Here is a 17,938-nt window from a genome sequence, read left to right as displayed (position 1 = left end):
CAGATACACAACATGTAGTAAATGCATACAATGGATGCCACACCTCAGCAGTAAAAGTCAGAAACCTACCTGCGCATAACTATGTGGGTGAATGGTGCAAACACCATGTTGAATGAAAGAAGCAAAAACACAACAGAATGTATGTGTGATTGCAAATTTGTATAAAGGGCAGGAATAGGTACAATGAAATGATACTGTTTAGAAATGCATGTATTGGTAGTACAACTATGAAGAAAACCCAAGAAGTAATTACCATAAAAGCCAAGATAGTGGGGGGGATGGGCAGGATCCAGAGAGGGCACAGGGGTCTCCTGGGGCACTGAAAATACTCCATTCCCTGACTTGGGTAATAGGTACACACGTGATCACTTCATAATTATTTATTATCTCTAAACTCTGTTTAATGCACTTCTCAATGCATTATATTTCGCAGTAAAAATATTTTTAAATAGTCACAGTGCCTGCACCAAGAACCTTACAATCTAAAAGAGGACCAAACAAAAAAATTCAGAACACATTAAAGGAATTATATAAAGGGCAGGGAGAACACAGGAAAGGAAGCATCCGAGTTTCCCCTGGGAGAAATCAGGGAGGGCTTGACAGAAGTGGCAGTATTTGAGCCGACATTTGGCTGATGAGATAGAATCTTTGAAATTTGAAAGATGAGACAAAATCTGTCCAATACCCCAGCACAGAGAGACCATCCTACACAAATGAACATGTGCAGAGGCATGAGACAGAATTGAGGATTGAGCGCAGTCCACACAAGCTGGGAGTGAGGAATGAATGCAAGCTGCCGGGAAGTGGTGGGCCACAGGGAGGAGAGGGAAGGCAGAGCGAGACCATGAGAGATCATGAATGTGAGGTCAGGTTGCATCTCTGGACAATGAGACACCCCGAAGTATTCTGAGCTGGGGTCTGGCAGGATGGAGGTGTGTGTTACAAAGATAATTTCTGGCCCTAAGATGGAAGACGGGTACTGGAGAGCCATGGTCAGGCTCTACACAGATGGCACGATAAACTAGTGAGGGAGGACAGGGACAGAGAAAGCACCGCACAACCTGTGCAACGAGCAGCTAGAAATGCCTCCCACCGTTGCACGTGGGTCTCAGCTCAGAAGACCTGGGCTGGGGCACTTACGACGTGTGGCGGATCTCATGGCACAGGCAGGATGTCCCAACAAGACTAAACAAAAACTGAAGGGCCAAAGCCAGAGTCCCGGAGAGCACCAGTATTAAACAGATGAGCCCACAGAGGACACTGAAAATGAGCAGCCATGGTGGGGGAGAGGAAATCTAGAAAAGATAAATGTCCTAAAAGGGGGGAAGCTTGGGCTTTGAATTCAGAAAGACTGGAATTCAAATCCTCACTCCACCTTTCGTAGCCATGTGATCACATATAAGCATAGACTTCTTCACCTGATCACGGAGATCTCCTTTCACACTAAAATGAAGACTGCTGGCACTCTGTGAGGCCACAGCGCACTGTACCTTGCACACAATATAAACTGTAGTTATTACCATTACAGCTGCGCCATAGCAACCACGGACAGGGAGTTTCATGAGAAAATGAAGAGTGCCAAAGGCCTCGGAGGAGTCCGGGAGGAGAGAGACTGAAGGAGACAACTACGCCACTGGAGAGCTTGACAAGAAGAACTTCCAGGGCAGCCTGAAGGCAGAAGCCAGACTGCAAGGGGGTGAGCAGTCAGCCATGAGGATCTGGAGACTGGCATCGGCACTGCCTTCCAGAACGTTGGCTGAAAGAAAAAGAGGGCTATGGGTCCATAGGTAGAGTCGGGACCGTCAGAGTGGTGTCTGATGCTAAGACCTGGAGAGGGCTAAGGCATATTTAACGTAGAGTACTGACAAAAATAGAGCATAAAGGGGTGGGAAGGAGAATGTGGAGCAAAAAGGTTACTTCGAAACAATGCAAGATCCGCCCCCTTTTTAATGGAGAACTGGAATGTTTTGTTATTAAACTTTCTTGTTTTCCTGCAAGGCCCCGACTTCACTGTATAAAAAGAGCACCAGCAAACTCAGTGTATTGCAAAATTAAGATAGTATTGTTCATCATCTAGCAACTATAACAACTAACAACACTCTTCTCCACAGACAGTTAGTTCCAGTGGAAAGATCATGAAGTATTTTGACCCAAATCCAGAGACTGATATAAGCAAGTTACAATCTATACTAATAAAAGGGTAATATGCTAATTAGACCGGACATCTTCCAGACATCCATCCGGACGTTGTTCCTCACAAAGCCACAGTGGCAGGGGCCCAGGCACAGGCGGTTAGGGGTGACCAGGCCAGCAGGGGAGGGCAGTTAGGGGCAACCAGGCCAGCAGGGGAGGGCAGTTAGGAGCGATGAGATCAACAGGCAGGTGAGCAGTTAAGAGACAGCAGTCCCAGATTGTGAGAGGGATCTCCGACTGCTGGTTTAGGCCCATCCTGTGGGATCGGGCCTAAACCAGCAGTCAAACATCCCCCGAGGGGTCCCGGATTGGAGAGGGTGCAGACCAGGCTGAGGGACACCTCCCCGACCCCACCTCCAGCACGAATTTCGTGCACCGGGCCTCTAGTATTATATAAGGCTTAAGGTATATAATATCTTAATATGTTAAGATAGTAATGTTATCCTTGAAATACATAATTTTTATAACTAGATTGTACCATGGATGATTTCAGAAATTCTGAAATTTAGAACTGTAGTAGTCTTGCCTAAAAATCATAGGGTATTGTGGGAAAGATGCATATTGTGTTTATTTGCAATCATTAAAAAGCTAAGGGGTATTTTCTTCCAACAGCATAGTTGTAGTTTCTTTTCCCACTGGTATTACTAAAAGTTGCTATTTTAAATCTTTCATCCAGCACTGATTTAAGACAACTATGCCAGATCAAGCTGTTTCATACACTTTACTTAGGGGGTTCCATGTTTACTTTCTCACAGGCTTCTTCTCTCATTGGCTCATCTACTCTGAAGGGTTACTCCATGTCATCTTGATCAGCCAACCATCTTCATCACACGATCTGTTGACAAGTCCTGGATTTTCTGCAAGACCTGCACTACTTTCAGTTACTTCTCCTGATAGAGGAGAATAGAGATCACCAGCAGCTTTCACACTTTCCAAAGCACCAAACTCATCTGGTTTGTTCAATTTTGTCCCAATTTCAGGCAGACGACAGTAAACAACACCTCCCGAAGCTTCCTGTGCAAAATTGCTGATTCCCACTGTTCCAATACCACTTTTGTGGTTGTCCATTCATGTTTCTCTGTGAACTGACCCCCCGAGAGCAGTTTGGGGCCGGCGGGCAGCATCCGTGAGGCGCTGGCCTCAGGCTCCAGGGCAGAGCAGGCTGCAGACCCCACAGGCTGCATGCTTCCCAATGCTGGGAGTGCCCTGTTCGCAGGAGTGTGGGGTCTGCCACAACCCTGGACCATCCCCCAAGATCTTTGAGAGGTGAGGAGAATATGGGATTACAAGCACAGGTGATCAGATTAGCCCTGGATGGAGAGAGATCCCTGCCTCTGCGCTGGGAATAAGATGGGGGAGGTGGAAGGGGGAGGAAAGGGGGTGAGAAGTCTCTAGGTGGGCAGTAGTTTTGCTGTTTCATTATTTTCCCATTATTTTGGAGACAGTGTAATTAATATATGTTGCGGCCAACCATTTGAAAAACATAGAAAAGGATGAAGGAACAAAAATCCACTGCTTAGGCATTTCCTTCTAGATTGTTTATTCTCTGCCTTTTTCCTTTAAGAATTGATAGCATGCTGTCGATTTGGTTTTGTATAGCTTTGGTTTTTCATTGTGTGTGTGTGTGTGTGTGTGTGTGTGTGTGTGTGTGTTTTCTGTATAATTAAAAATAAAAGTAACAACCGAAGGACTTGCATGCATGCATATAAGCATAACCAATGGACATAAGACACTGGGGGGTAGGGGAGGCCAGGGGATTGTCAAGGGCAGGGGAAAAAAGAAGACATATGAAATACTCTTTGTTATACTTTAAGCCAGGGGTCCTCAAACTACGGCCTGCGGGCCACATGCAAATACAAATATTGTATTTGTTCCCATTTTGTTTTTTTACTTCAAAGTAAGATATGTGCAGTGTGCATAGGAATTTGTTCATAGTTTTTGCGGGGTTTTTTTTAAAAATATATTTTATTGATTTTTTACAGAGAGGAAGAGAGAGAGATAGTTAGAAACATCGATGGTAGAGAAACATCGACCAGCTGCCTCCTGCACATCTCCCACGGGGGATGTGCCCGCAACACAGGCACATTGCCCTTGACCGGAATCGAACCCGGGACCTTTCAGTCCACAGGCCGACGCTCTATCCACTGAGCCAAACCGGTTTTGGCCATAGTTTTTTTTTTAAACTATAGTCCGGCCCTCTAACAGTCTGAGGGACAGTGAACTGGCCCCCTGTTTAAAAAGTTTGAGGTCCCCTGCTTTAAGCAATAAAACAATTTTAAAAAAATAAAATAAATAAAAGTAACTCCTAGAGGGACAGGATCCTGAGATAACCATCGCAGGAGTGGAGAGAGCATGAAATAGCAAAGTGCTGGAGGCTTGGCGTGTGGGGAGCACTGCGCGTCCAGATGACACCAGACTCCAGAAGCCTGCGGCTGCGCCAGTGCGCGTGCGCGTGGGCAGACTTGCCTCTGCCCGTCCAATCCCCCACGGAAAGGAGCAGACACGGAGGGTGAGCTGCATCGAACGTCTGAGCTCTGCCTGGCAACCAGTGTGCATCTTGTGATCCTCACCGCAGTCCCGACTTCATCAAATCCATCACGGCTTTGCACAGATGAGGACAACCAAAGCTCGGAGAGGTGACTTGACCAATAGTGCACACAGGGGAGGGGGGCTCTGATTCCCAGCTCTGTCCACATCACCGCAGCAGCCTCCTGGGTCCAGGGCACCCCCACCCCACCCCCCAACCCCTGAAACTGACCTGCGTTCTGCCTGGGCTTAGAGGAGCAGGTTACTAAAGTCCCCTCCTCCTCAAGGAAAGGTGCACATGCTGTCAGCATGATGAAGTGGGCAGAGCTTTGCATTTAGAATGAAAATGGTACATTGAACCAGTTTCCATGTCAATGGAACAGTTTATGAGTGACGGGCACTGTGCCAGACCCCCAGGACAACAACAAAGCAACCCTCCACGCCCATAGCTGAGTCAGAACCTAAAAGCAGTATCATTAATTCCACGATGCATCCTAATTAGTACTCAGCTCTTAAAAATAGGACATTCGTCATCAGTAAATATGAGGTTATATCAAACAGACTAAACACCCATTAAAGTCTTCTCCTCATGCCTCCTGTCATCTAAATGTCACCACACCGTCAAAACAGAAGGGTTCTGACGACTCACTCACGCTAATCCCTACATGGCTCAGGTCTCCTGCTTGAGTGAGAGACTCAGATGCTTCCTGTTGGAGTTCATGGCCTATGGGATGAATGGGGAAGATTTGGGGCTGGAGAGCAAGGGGGTGGGGTAAGATAGTAGAGCCTTCTCAGGGCCCCTGACTCAGGGGAAGCAGCTCTGGTAGTGTGGGGCTGGCTTATGGAGATCATGGAGGGGCTGGGAGCCACTTCTTCCACCTACCACCCCCCTATCTAGCCCCACCCCAAATCCCCCACCCCCTCGTGAAGAGAGGGAAATAATCTGTGCGATGGGCTCTCCAGGCAGAAGCTGTCTCACTCAAATTCACCTCACTAACCGGTGCTCTCCTTCCCTTCCCTCTGCTCCCAGGCCCCAGCCAGCCAACCCACGCTCTACTGCCTTCACTCCTCTGAGCTTCTGTGTCTGATCCACCTCCCTTCCAGGTTCTGCAGTCCCCGACTTTCCGCTCTTCACGCCCTCTATGGCCTACACATGGGAGGGGCAACTATAGGAGGATGCCCAAGGACACCTGATCAGCAGATACCAGGGACACCTCCGCTAGAGTATGAGGGAGAGAGGATGGGAACCAAGCTTAGAACGATGGGAACACCTGGACGAGGCCTGGGAACCACCTAAAATACAGGTGGTCGAGGAAAGAAGCCAATGCAACCGAAGGATTGTCTAAGAGACAAATCCAGCTCAGAGCGTAGGTGGTGTAGACAGATTCCCTGAGTTTGAAACTCAGCTCTGCCACCTCCAAGCTGCATGTTTCTGAACATCCCTGGCCTTGGATTTTCTCATCTCGAAAATACAAGTAAGAACAGTGTCTTCCTCATGGGGTTATTAGGATTAGACAAGGAAAGACATACGAAGCGCTTAAAACAGTGTCTGACCCATAGGACACACCCAGTAAATGACAGCAATCATCATAACAAACATGAACATCAGCAGTCTCTGCCCAATATTGAGTTTAACATTTGCACAAAGGACTAGAGCGTAATTATAACTAGGCAAATTTCTATACACTATTTAATCTATAGAACTGAATGAAGCTACAACTAATGGTCTAACATAGGCCTCTATGTTCTTTAATAGGCAAACCTCTGTTTGATATTTAGCTACTCTGAGTCTTAATCACATAAACCTCTGTTAGCTATTTAGCTACTGTGTGTACATATCTGAATCTAAAGAACGCGTTGCTGCATTAATTCATAAAAAGTCTGCTTTGCAGTTGGAAATATTTTCTCCTCTTATTTACCAAAGCCAATTGGCCTGTCAATTGTCCTACTTTCGTTCTTTCTCTTATGTCAGGCATTATTATAACCATCAGTGAACTTTTTACCTCAGAGTCACACTACTGCTTGCCCTTGTAGTACAGTGTGGCCGCATGGAGCCCAAAGGTCTTTACGAAAAATGATATTCAGTGAATCACCGAATATTAAAGTTAATGGAGGACTTTTTCCTCTTCACTCCAATTTTTGTCAATAGACAGACATGACGCACTTCAATGAACACATAAAATATACCCAAGCTTAATGCATCATTTGGAGCAAAGAAAAATCTTCGACTGAAGAAGAGGTGGGGAAATTTGGGTGATTCACTCATTATTAAGAGAAAGGTGAGGAAAACAAGGGGACAAACAAAAACAAAAAATGAAAGACTGTTTTAAGTCCAGGGAACTTCAACTGTGCTGCAGCTGTTGCTGTTACTAACAAAACAACAGTGCGCTCATAGGTCCCAGAGCCAACCTTGCCATGGGGTCTGCATCGTGTTTACTTCTCTGTCTTTCCTGCTAGACCATAATGTTCCAGTGCACAGTAGGGACGTTATCTTTATTCTTCACACCTTTTCAGCACTTGCCAGGACGTGGTAAATGGAGGGCTGAATGACTTATTTTGTTACTTATAATTTACTGCATAAAATCTTCAAATGACTTATTCATTTCAGTCTTCACGTATTCCTTGAACTGGGCTATATCTCATTTTACAAACAGGAAATCGAAGATCTAATTTGGGGTGAAAACTTGCTAAAAAATTGTTTAAAACTGGCAGGCACTAAATAGCTAGAATGATGCCTGGAAAATCTCACCGTTATCAAAGTTCTGAATTGAACATTATTAGCAAAAGCTTAACAGTCACCCTGCTAAAGGTGGCAACATGTGTGATGTCTGGAGTCCCCCCGACACCTCCATTCTGTCGTGAAATCACCATGGTGTGGGGTGTCCTGTGGTGAATTAAGTTCACAGACACAGATTCTCAGCATCTTAGCTGTCCTCGTGATCTTTTCCTAAATGCACTGACCCTCGCTCTGTATTCCAATCCAAAGGTTTCCCTAGTGAAGCTGAAAATAGATGACTTGCCAACATAAGACTCTGAATCACTAAGAAGTATCATTGTAAGCCGCTGTGACTTTCAAGTTCTGCTGCCTCCTTTGGGGAAGGTGGCTAGGCACAGGGAAGGGGGGAGAACATTCACTCATATTCTCTCCCTCCCGTCCTCCCTCTTTCCCTCTGTCTCTCTTTCTCTACACACCCCGCCACACAGATGTAGAGTATATGCCAGATGGTGTGATAACTACTCTGCATATAGTATCTCATTTAATTCTCAAACTTGTAAGGACTTTGAGTTGCTCTGAAATCAGAATGTGTCCTACAATCAACAGGGTCTCTGCTCTGTGTCATAATCTAATTAAAAGCATTTTTTCCTCTCATCATAATTCGAAATCATGGTGCATCTCACCATGACTGATGTCTTAGATTGGGAAGAGCATAGCATTCTTTCCACATCCCAGATGAGGAAACTCTGAATGAGGGGCAGAGCAGGGCAACGAACTCCTGTTTGTTTCACTTTTCTGAGGACTATGCTTCTAATCTGATGATACAAAATCAACATTTTCCTATCACCGGGGTAAATTATTTTACCCCGTTAAGCTCCCACTTTCCCTTGAAAACATTTTCTTGTAGGAAATGAATATCAATCACTGCCAGAGGGGAATAAAAGAAGAGACTATTTTAAAAATTCAACCCTTGAAGCTAGAAAAATGTACTGGTCTGGGAATAGACAGCATAGTAAGTATACACTTTCACTAACAATGCATAGACCCACAAAGTATTTCAAAAGGACAACATGTCTTTTTCTCTCTCCTATATCTCAGAAATGCCTTCACAAACAACAAGTGAGGTGTAGCATTAGAAGTCATTTATGGTAACTTGTTAATAATTCACTGGCTGTTTTAAGACCGAGAACAGACTATTTCTTGAAGTCCATATTATTACACAGCACAACACTAAGTCAAACTGCAAAGGAGGAATAGCAACGTGTAGAACATTGACCGGATTAGAACATTGAGAGGCAGCATATTCCATCATCAAAGCTCCCAGGACCCGAAGAGGAGCCTATGGGCCCCACAGGAGAATTTTCTGGGAGTTCCTTTAGGAATTCTCTGGAGGAGATGAGCTGGCCCAGTAGCTAGTCTCACACCGGGCTGTGCCCCTCTCTAGTTTCAGAGTAGGCAGGTGCCAGAAGACCCCCAGCCACACCTCCCCTGTGAAGTCCCCCTGACAGCCACAGGGTGGCTCAGATGGGACCACCGGCACTAACGAGAGAGAACAGAGAGAACGATGGGGAATTGCTAGCACAACCTTGCAGAGATCCCCAATCGAGGCTTTCACAGGAATTACACACTTCTGCAAACCTTAGCCACCTCCCTTCAGCCTGGCGATAGCCATCTGAAACTCATATTTAATTCCTACTTGGGCAAATGGTCTCATTCACCCAGAATAACACTTTCTTCAACTTTGCCAGCACAGGGAGGCACTGTGCGGTGGGAGAGAAATCTGAGAAGCCCAGCCTCGAAGAGTCAAGGCATCACCGAAGGAAAGGTAATAAAAAGGTGCATTCACCGGAGAGAACAACCACACTTTTCATTTCAGGTTCCTGCCGTGCTCTGGCTGAAATACTACCGAGAGGCAACTGCCGACTGTGTCATGCGAAGAATCCAAAAATCAAATCAATATTCCCTCTTTCACGGCTTAGAAACCTACAAGAGTTTTCTGCATCCGGGCGATAGAACCACAGAGGGCACAAGGTGCGATGATGAAATGCAAAAATCAGAGCTTCCGTTTGCGCTGGGAAGCAAGGTGAAACCACAAAAGCTTGAAACAAGCTGCTGCTAACGGAGAGGGGAAGGGACCCTTGCAGAGGAAATCTCATAGGAGAATAATGGGAGCTCATGAACGTTTTCAGTGATCAAATAAGCTGCAAACTCAGACCTGGGTATTGAGTTACAGGTCTTGGTTCCCTACAGAGGTGGCCAGTGCCAAGTGCAAAACCCTCTTTGGAGGCCCGTCGGGCGAGATCCATTTTCTGTCAGCAGTTTTCAGCTTCTCCCCTTTCCATGGTTGTCCAAATCCAGCAGCTCACAGAGCTTTCCCATCTCCCATCGAGACAGTGTCATCGCGTCCACTAATGGCTGAGCCGAAAAAGCCTCACAGATATCGTCCCCCCTGAGAGAAGCAAACAGATGTTTACAACTATTTATGCGGCCGGGGGGCGGGGGGGCGGATTTTTTGGTACAAACTTCTACACATCTAACCTGTACTGGTTAGAATGGCGTTGCCCCACAAGGGCCGGGTGGAAATTTTGCTCATTAAAAGCCTGGTTAATCCTGCCAAATGTATAGCAAGGACCAGAGCAGCCACATAATAAAATAGTCAACTCACTAATAGAATGTGTTTCTTTTTCTTTTTTTATTGACAGCTTCATTGAGCTGTAAGTCACATATCACACAATTCGCCTACTTAAATAAGTGTGCGATTCAATTTTTTTAGTATATTCACAGATATGCAACCTTCACCATAATCACTTTAGAACATTTTCATCACCCCTGAAAAAACCCTGTATGCAGAGGTATCACACCCATTTCCTCCCAACCCCCTCCCTCAGTCCTAGACAACCACTAATCTATTGCTAGTCTCTACAGACTTGCCTATTATAGACATTTCATATGAATGGAGTCATATAATACCTCAGTGTGGCTTGTCACTTAACACAATGTTTTCAAGGTTCATCCATGTTGTAGAATATATTGAAACTTCCTTTCTATTTATGCCCAAGTAATAATCCATGATACCAATTACCACATTTTATTTATCCACTCATCAGTTTATGGACATTTGGGTTGTTTCTGAATGACATTGAATAACATTGCTATGAACATGCATGTACACGTTTTTATGGAGACACATGTTTTCATTTCTCTTAGCTCTATGCCGAGATAGAAATGGAATGTCTGGATCATATGGCAACTCTATGCTTAAGGAAGTACCGAACTGTTTTTCCAAAGCAACTGCACCATTTGACATTCCTACCAGCGGAGTGTGAGGGTTCCACCTTCCCCATGTCTTTACCAGCACTCACCATCACAGATAGTATCTGATTATAGTCATCCACGAGGGTGGGAAGTGGTATCTCACTGTGGTTTCGATTTGCATTTCCTTGATAACTAATGGTCACCTTTTCAAGTGACCACTGTATATCTTCTTCAGAGAAATGTCTATTCAGATCCTTTGCCCATTTCTTAATTGGCGTATTTGTCTTTATTATTGGATCGTAGGAATTCTTTATATATTCTAGATATGTTTCTTATTAGAAACATCTTTTGCAAACATTTTCTCCCATTCTGTGGTTGTTGTTTTTTTTACTTCTTTGATGGTGTCCTTTGATGTACTAAAGTTTTTAATTTTGATGAAATCCAATTTTTTTGTATTGGTTGTATTGTCTAATCAAAGGTCACAAAGATTTATGCCTACATTTATTTCTAAGAGTATTATAATTTTAGCTCTTACATTAAGGGCTTTGATCCATTTTGAGATCATTGGTATAGTTGAGCTAACGTTCACTTTGTGTTATTTACAAGTGGGTTGTTAAGTATAACTTCCAAAAAAATTATAAAAATATATAATTTTTAAAACATATTTTAATTTAGCAGAAGACATTTATTGAGAAACTACTATATTTTGGGCCCTGTATTAGACTCTGGAGCTACATGGTGAAGAGAGATGATAAAAATTTGTACCCACACTGAGTTTACAATCTACTGGGGAGAAATAGACAATAAATAAAACAATGACTAGGAAAATTATACTGACTGTTAGAAGGTGGAAAACACTCCAGAGAAAATTCTTCAATCCAGCAAGGAAAATCAGGAGTGCTGGGAGAGGAATAGCATTGTTAAATGAGGAATGCTGGGTTAGGTCTCAATGACAAATGGCCATTTGAGCAAAAAGTTGGAGAAAAGGTAGTGGAACATGCACAGGAAATAAAAGACACCCCAATCACACACTGTTTTCATCTACTCGTTAAAGAAGGGGCCAGGGCCATTTGGATATTTAAAACATCATTCGCAAGCCATACAAAATTATCAACTCAAAAACTAGCCTGTTATATTTGGTCAAACATTTACTTAACTCACCCCTAATGCCTTGGCAGGGCCAGACCAAATGATTTCAAGGGCCTTAGAAAGCCCTCAGACCAGACGCTTCCCACCCTTGCTTACTGGGAGCCAAGAGTATTAAAGGTCAGAACATTTTATAACTAGAAGAAAATTAAAAATGAATTAACCTTCCTTGCTCTCTGAAGGAGATAGCTTAAGCCAGAAAAACTAAGAACTTAGGGAAAGACAGTGACAGTTGGGATGCACATCTTAACCAGCACACCACATACTGCACTTGTTACCTGAACATGTTGTCTTATTTCAGAAGACATGCGTACAGACAGAAAAAGCTAAGAACGATATGATTTCACTCACATGAGAAATATAAAACTGAAACTTATGTACACAAACAGCAGTGTGGTGGTTGCCTGATAGAGGAGAGTGGGGGGGGAGAAAGTTGTCCTAAATATGAGGTGACCAGAGAAGATTTGACCTTGGGTGGTGGCCACATAGTGCTATATACAGATTTTGTAATTTAGTAATCCACACATGAAACCTATATGTTCATGTTGACTGTCACCCCAATAAAATTTAATTTTAAAAAAAGACATACATAATTCCACCAGATAATAAAATCCACAAAACAAGTGTTATGAACAAAAATGTACTCTAGTAATCTAATGGTCTGAATAGCTTTGGAAGACACCAAGCTTGCTATCAATGGGAATTTAGGCTTCAGACATCCGTTAGTTATGCAACCTTATAGAAGGTACCCATTGGGTAGAAAATATTTGAAGAGAAACATGTGCCACGGTTCATGTGTGCCTTCCTAATCTATATATATGAAAACCTAAGCGACCTGCTGGCCAATCAGTAGCTATGATGAGCACTAACCACCAGGGGGCAGACATTCAATGCAGGAGCTGCCAAGCTGCAATGACTTGGCAGCTGCAGTTCTCGGGTGACGCACCTGGAACCAGAGAGAAAGGAGCCCAATTCCAGGGTGCGTCACCTGAGAACCGCCCTCTCGCAATCTGGGACCCCTTGAGGGATGTCGGAGAGCTGGTTTCGACCTGATCCCCGCAGGCCAGGCCGAGGGACCCCACGGGTGCACGAATCTGTGCACTGGGCCTCTAGTGTAATGATAACAAGCTCCACTAATTGCTCTGTCTCTAAATCTCCCAGCAAAACACTAATAGGCTCCTTCCCTTACTGTTCAGATCTTATCTATTCCTGGTTTTGAAATGAAACCTCTTTTTAAAAGACAGTAATATATCTTGAACAGCTAAAAGAATAAGAAAAAGCAATAAATATTTTAAATTTATTAAAGGAAAAAAAAACACAGTGTAGCAGAAGTCAATGTGATGTATGTCTTGACTAATAGCCACGAACTCCTCTCATAGCACAATGGTCACCAGTTCAAGGTCCACCCTGCTATGACACTAGGGGGACTTCCCCAAGGATCAAAAGTACCCCTACACCTTTTCACATCTTTACTGTCACCAAAATGAAGACACATGTCCAATAATGAGGGAGTAGCTGATGCCTTAGACAGCCGGGCTGGAACCAAAAGCAACCATTTGAGACTGGGAAGTAGACAGAATAGAAAGACTATCTTAAAGGCACAATTCAGGTTTCAGCCTGTTCAAGCAAGAAAGAACTTTGTGGTTTAGTATTTAGCAACATGTGTGCTAGTGTTTATTAACATTTTCAAAATTATTCCCACATCATAAGAAACTATTTGGATTTTGTATTTGTTTGTTATCCTAAAATCAGAATCTGGAAGGGTACTGTGGCAGAGATTGCTACTTACCCCCTGATGACTACCCTTCTTTCTTCTAGAGCAGGAGTGGACAAGATTTTTTTTTTAATAAATGGCCAGATAGTAAATATTTTCCACTCTGTGGGCCAGACAGTGCCTGTTGCAACCGCTGTTGTAGTGCTAATGTAGTCATGGAGTTGTGTAAACAAATGGGCATGACTGTTTCAATAGTATTTGATTTACAATAATAAGCAGCAGGCTAAATTTGGCCCAGCACCCCTATTCTAGAGTAAGAACCTGGCTTATGGCCACGTGAAATGCAGACTACATTTCCCAGAATCCCATGCAACTATATGTGGCTGTGTGGTAAGTTCTGGCCAATGTGATGTAAGCAAAAGTAGAACACCCATCCATGCCTTTCTTCCTTCTATCATCCTGCTGCTTGGAATGCAAAAGGTCCATGGAACCTGCTGGACCTCTCCACTGGACCATGAGGACAAGGGTCCATGATGGAGCAGAAACAGCCCCGTGCTGCCTAATTATAGACTTTTTGTGAAGAACAAATAATCATCTATTTTGCTTAGACCTCTGTTACTTTGAGTCTCTAATATTCTCAAAAATATGCATAATGTAACCCTAAGTTAACACAGGAGCTCAGAGATCATCTCTTCAACTCCTTCACTTTATAGATGACCAAGAAAAAAAAAAAATACAGCCCGGCCAGTGTGGCTCAGTGGTTGAACACCGACATACGAACCAGAAGGTCACAGTTCAATTCTCAGGCAGGGCACATGCCCGGGTTGTGGTCTTGATCCCTGGTGAGGGGCGTGCAGGAGGCAGCCAATCAACGATTCTCTCTCATCATTGATGTTTCTATCTCTCTCTCCCCCTCTCCCTTCCTCTCTGAAATCAATAAAAATATTTTTTAAAAGAGAGAGAAAAAAAATGCACACACAAAAAACATCTGAGGCTCTGAAAAGATGCTAGACTTGACTTAACTTGGATCAATGGCTGGTCTGAAGCAAGGCCTAGACCAGTAATGGTGAACCTACGACACGCGTGTCAGAGGTGACACGTGAACTCATTTTTTTGGTTGATTTTTCTTTGTTAAATGGCATTTAAATATATAACATAAATATCAAAAATATAAATCTTTGTTTTACTATGGTTGCAAATATCAAAAAATTTCTATATGTGACACGGCACCAGAGTTAAGTTAGGGTTTTTCAAAATGCTGACACGCCGAGCTCAAAAGGTTCGCCATCACTGGCCTAGACTCTAAGTGTTCTGAATCTACATCCAATGTTTTTTTTACATTCACATGAGGCTAACACTCCCATAAGCACTTGCTTAACTTACAAAGGGTAGTTATTTTCTCTGTGTGACTTTTTTTCCTACCATTTAAGCCACTTGTTTCCCCAGGGAATGAATGCTCAGTTTTATTCTAAAAGTAAAAGGAAAAACATTTTTTATTAATAGAGACTCGCTTTATAGTTAATTCTTCCAAATTCTATTTCTTTCTGAATAGAAAGTGTTTTAGACTAATTTTCCACCTAAAGCAGCAGAAAACTCCTCCAAATTCCTTTCAAAGAATCTTACCTATTATTATCTTGAATCATGCATGAGGTACACACCCAGAAATAAATACTGTGATTAAAGGTTAAATGTGAGAGCAAGCTGACTTCAACTTTAACCAAAATTAGCAGCGACAACCTAAAATCACATGAGGGAAATAAGCCTTTTTGGGTTTTGCAAAGCATATTCATACCAATTATTTGATTGAGCAATAAAACAGCTCTGTGAGCAGGTATTACACCTACTTATTCAGATAAGGAGAGGGACTTTGGGAAAAGGAAATGACAATATAATCATCACGACAAACGTGTAGAGTACTTTAAGTCTCAAAGCACTTCCACTTAGTCTTATCCCATGAGACGGGTTCCCATTTATCCCCGTTTTCCATAAAATGACGCATTAAGCCCTGATCGGTTTGGCTCAGTGGATAGAGCGTCGGCCTGGGGACTGAAGGGTCCCAGGTTCGATTCCGGTCAGGGGCATGTACCTGGGTTGCGGGCACGTCCCCAGTGGGGAGTGTGCGGGAGGCAGCTGATCGATGTTTCTCTCTCATCGATGTTTCTAACTCTCTATCCCTCTCCCTTCCTCTCTGTAGGAAAATCAATGGGGTATATTTTTTTAAAATGACGCATTAAGATAAATAAGACACATGGCCGATAGCACCAAGCTAACAGAGCAGAGCCAGGACACAAATCTGATTTCCAAGCCAGAGTTCTTTCAGGTCTGAGAGGAGAAATCCGCTACCTGAATTCCAAACCCATTGTTCCTTCTAAAGCTGAAACCTAGTCTCTTAACTCCTGCTTAATTTTTTCCGTTAGTTACACTGTCTCATAAAACAAATGCAAATCTTCCATAAAAAAGGAGTGAAATGTGTTAACATGTGGTATGCCTGTATATGTGGATATATGTGCAGAAAATGTGTGTATGTATGCAGTGTGCGTACGTATTTCTGATAGCCAATATTTTATTATTTATTACATCCTTCAAAATAAAAAAGGATTTGAGATGTGAACAGATCCAATCTGCTTTAGACAGATAAGGAAAGGAATGTGGGAAGTTGGCATTTTTAAAGACACATGAACAGCATTATGAAGCAAAAGAAAAGATGACTGAGAAGCACTGCATCATCTCTTTCTTTGATTCCCTCCCCCCACCCTCCCCTCCAAAAAAAGATGGGTGCTCAATTGTTTAGGGCAGTGATCTTCAACCAGTGTGTCGCAAGAGGCACACCGGTGAGCCACAAGAATGTTTAAAACGTGCAATGCCTGACTATGTATTCAGGGACACTGACCTATTTTCCCTTACATTGTCAAATAAAAATATGACAACAGCCAACACATTAGCCGTCTGCTGTGAATGAATACAAATTATGCCTTTTTTGGTCCGGTCAGCAAAAAATATATTTTTTGGTGTGCTGCAGAATTTCGGTAATTAGTTTATGTGTGCTGTGAGATGAAAACGGTGGGAAATTGCTGTGTTAGGGCAATTTCAGTATGCTTCATAGAAACAGCAGCATATAGCAAGGCACTAAAAAATCACAATATATGAGTATCTATCTATCTATTCAATTAAACAGAACTCCATACAATAATAATCCTGCTGGATTGCAGAGTCTTTCTTTTAAAAAATTAGTTTCCATATTTTCTATTAATTACTGGCTGATCTTAAAAGTCCTCCACAAGGGACTCAAAGCTCTCCGTAATATGAAGCCAGTCCACACTATTTGTTCTATCTTATTTCCTCTGTTAAAATTCTTTCATTCATCTTCATACGCACCATAATGTGCTTCAAAGTAGTTTGCTAAATGGTAGGCACTCAGGAATCACTCGGTGAATTCAGGGAATGGACACAGTATCCCTAGACAAGCTGAGAGCACACAGCATAGAGACAAATTCTCAGCAGGGCAGATAGTTCAGTGTGTTGTTGTTGTTGTGAATCCTCACCCAAGAATATTTTTCATTGATTTGTAAAGAGAGTGGAAGGGAGGGAGAGAGACAGAGAGAGAAACATCAATGAGAGAGAGACACATCGATGGGTTGCCTCCGGCATGCACCCCGACTGGGGATCAAGCCTGCAACCCAGGTACGTGCCTGTGACCGGAATCAAACCCTGGATCTTTCAGTCCGAGGGCTGATGCTCTAACCATAGAACCAAACCAGCTAGGGTCAGACAGTTTCTATTAACACAAAATTTCCACTGGCACTTTGTTCCAAGATTCTCAGAAATCTGATCGGAAGACAAATATGACATCTACTGTTGTCAGCACTGAAAATGCACCTGATGCTTCCGCAATACTTGAAGCAACTTATATGTTTTCTTAAATATTTTTTAATTCTCCCTAAAAATCTTTTATTAATGTACAGAATGCTTTGCTCAGCAAAGTTAATGTCAATGACTCTGTTCAAATAAACAAAAGTTTTAAGTACAAATTGACAGTTTGCTGATAAACATATAAAAAATCTGTATATCTTGTAACTACAACTACCAACCCATTGATTATGTAAATAACTAACTCGGAGAGCAAGGCTGAAATGGGAACAAAGAGAAACTTGTAATGTCATAAATACAGATGTTCTGTTGGAAAATCTTATATAGGATATAGACATTTCACAGGGTCCTACTCTGCTTCATTATTGAATGATTCCACCAAGCTCAATTGCATTTCCAAAAGGTTTTGATATTTATATGGAAGATATTTTGAACAAATTTAAGGAAGATGTTACAAAACAATGTTGAACTACTCTATATAAAACAATTATATAGAAATTGTTTCTTGCATTGGTTAGAGA

General features: G+C 42.8%; 1 protein-coding gene across 3 annotated transcripts in view; it reads right to left on the bottom strand.

Moving 5' to 3' along the window:
- Window positions 1-17,938, bottom strand: part of SLCO5A1 (solute carrier organic anion transporter family member 5A1) — a 91,455-nt gene that overhangs the window by 13,556 nt on the left and 59,961 nt on the right. The window lies entirely within an intron of this gene.

The sequence above is a fragment of the Myotis lucifugus genome, unplaced genomic scaffold, assembly GCF_000147115.1.
Source record: "Myotis lucifugus unplaced genomic scaffold, Myoluc2.0 scaffold_77, whole genome shotgun sequence".
Lineage (NCBI taxonomy): Eukaryota > Metazoa > Chordata > Mammalia > Chiroptera > Vespertilionidae > Myotis > Myotis lucifugus.
This window is presented reverse-complemented; position numbering and strand designations above follow the sequence as displayed.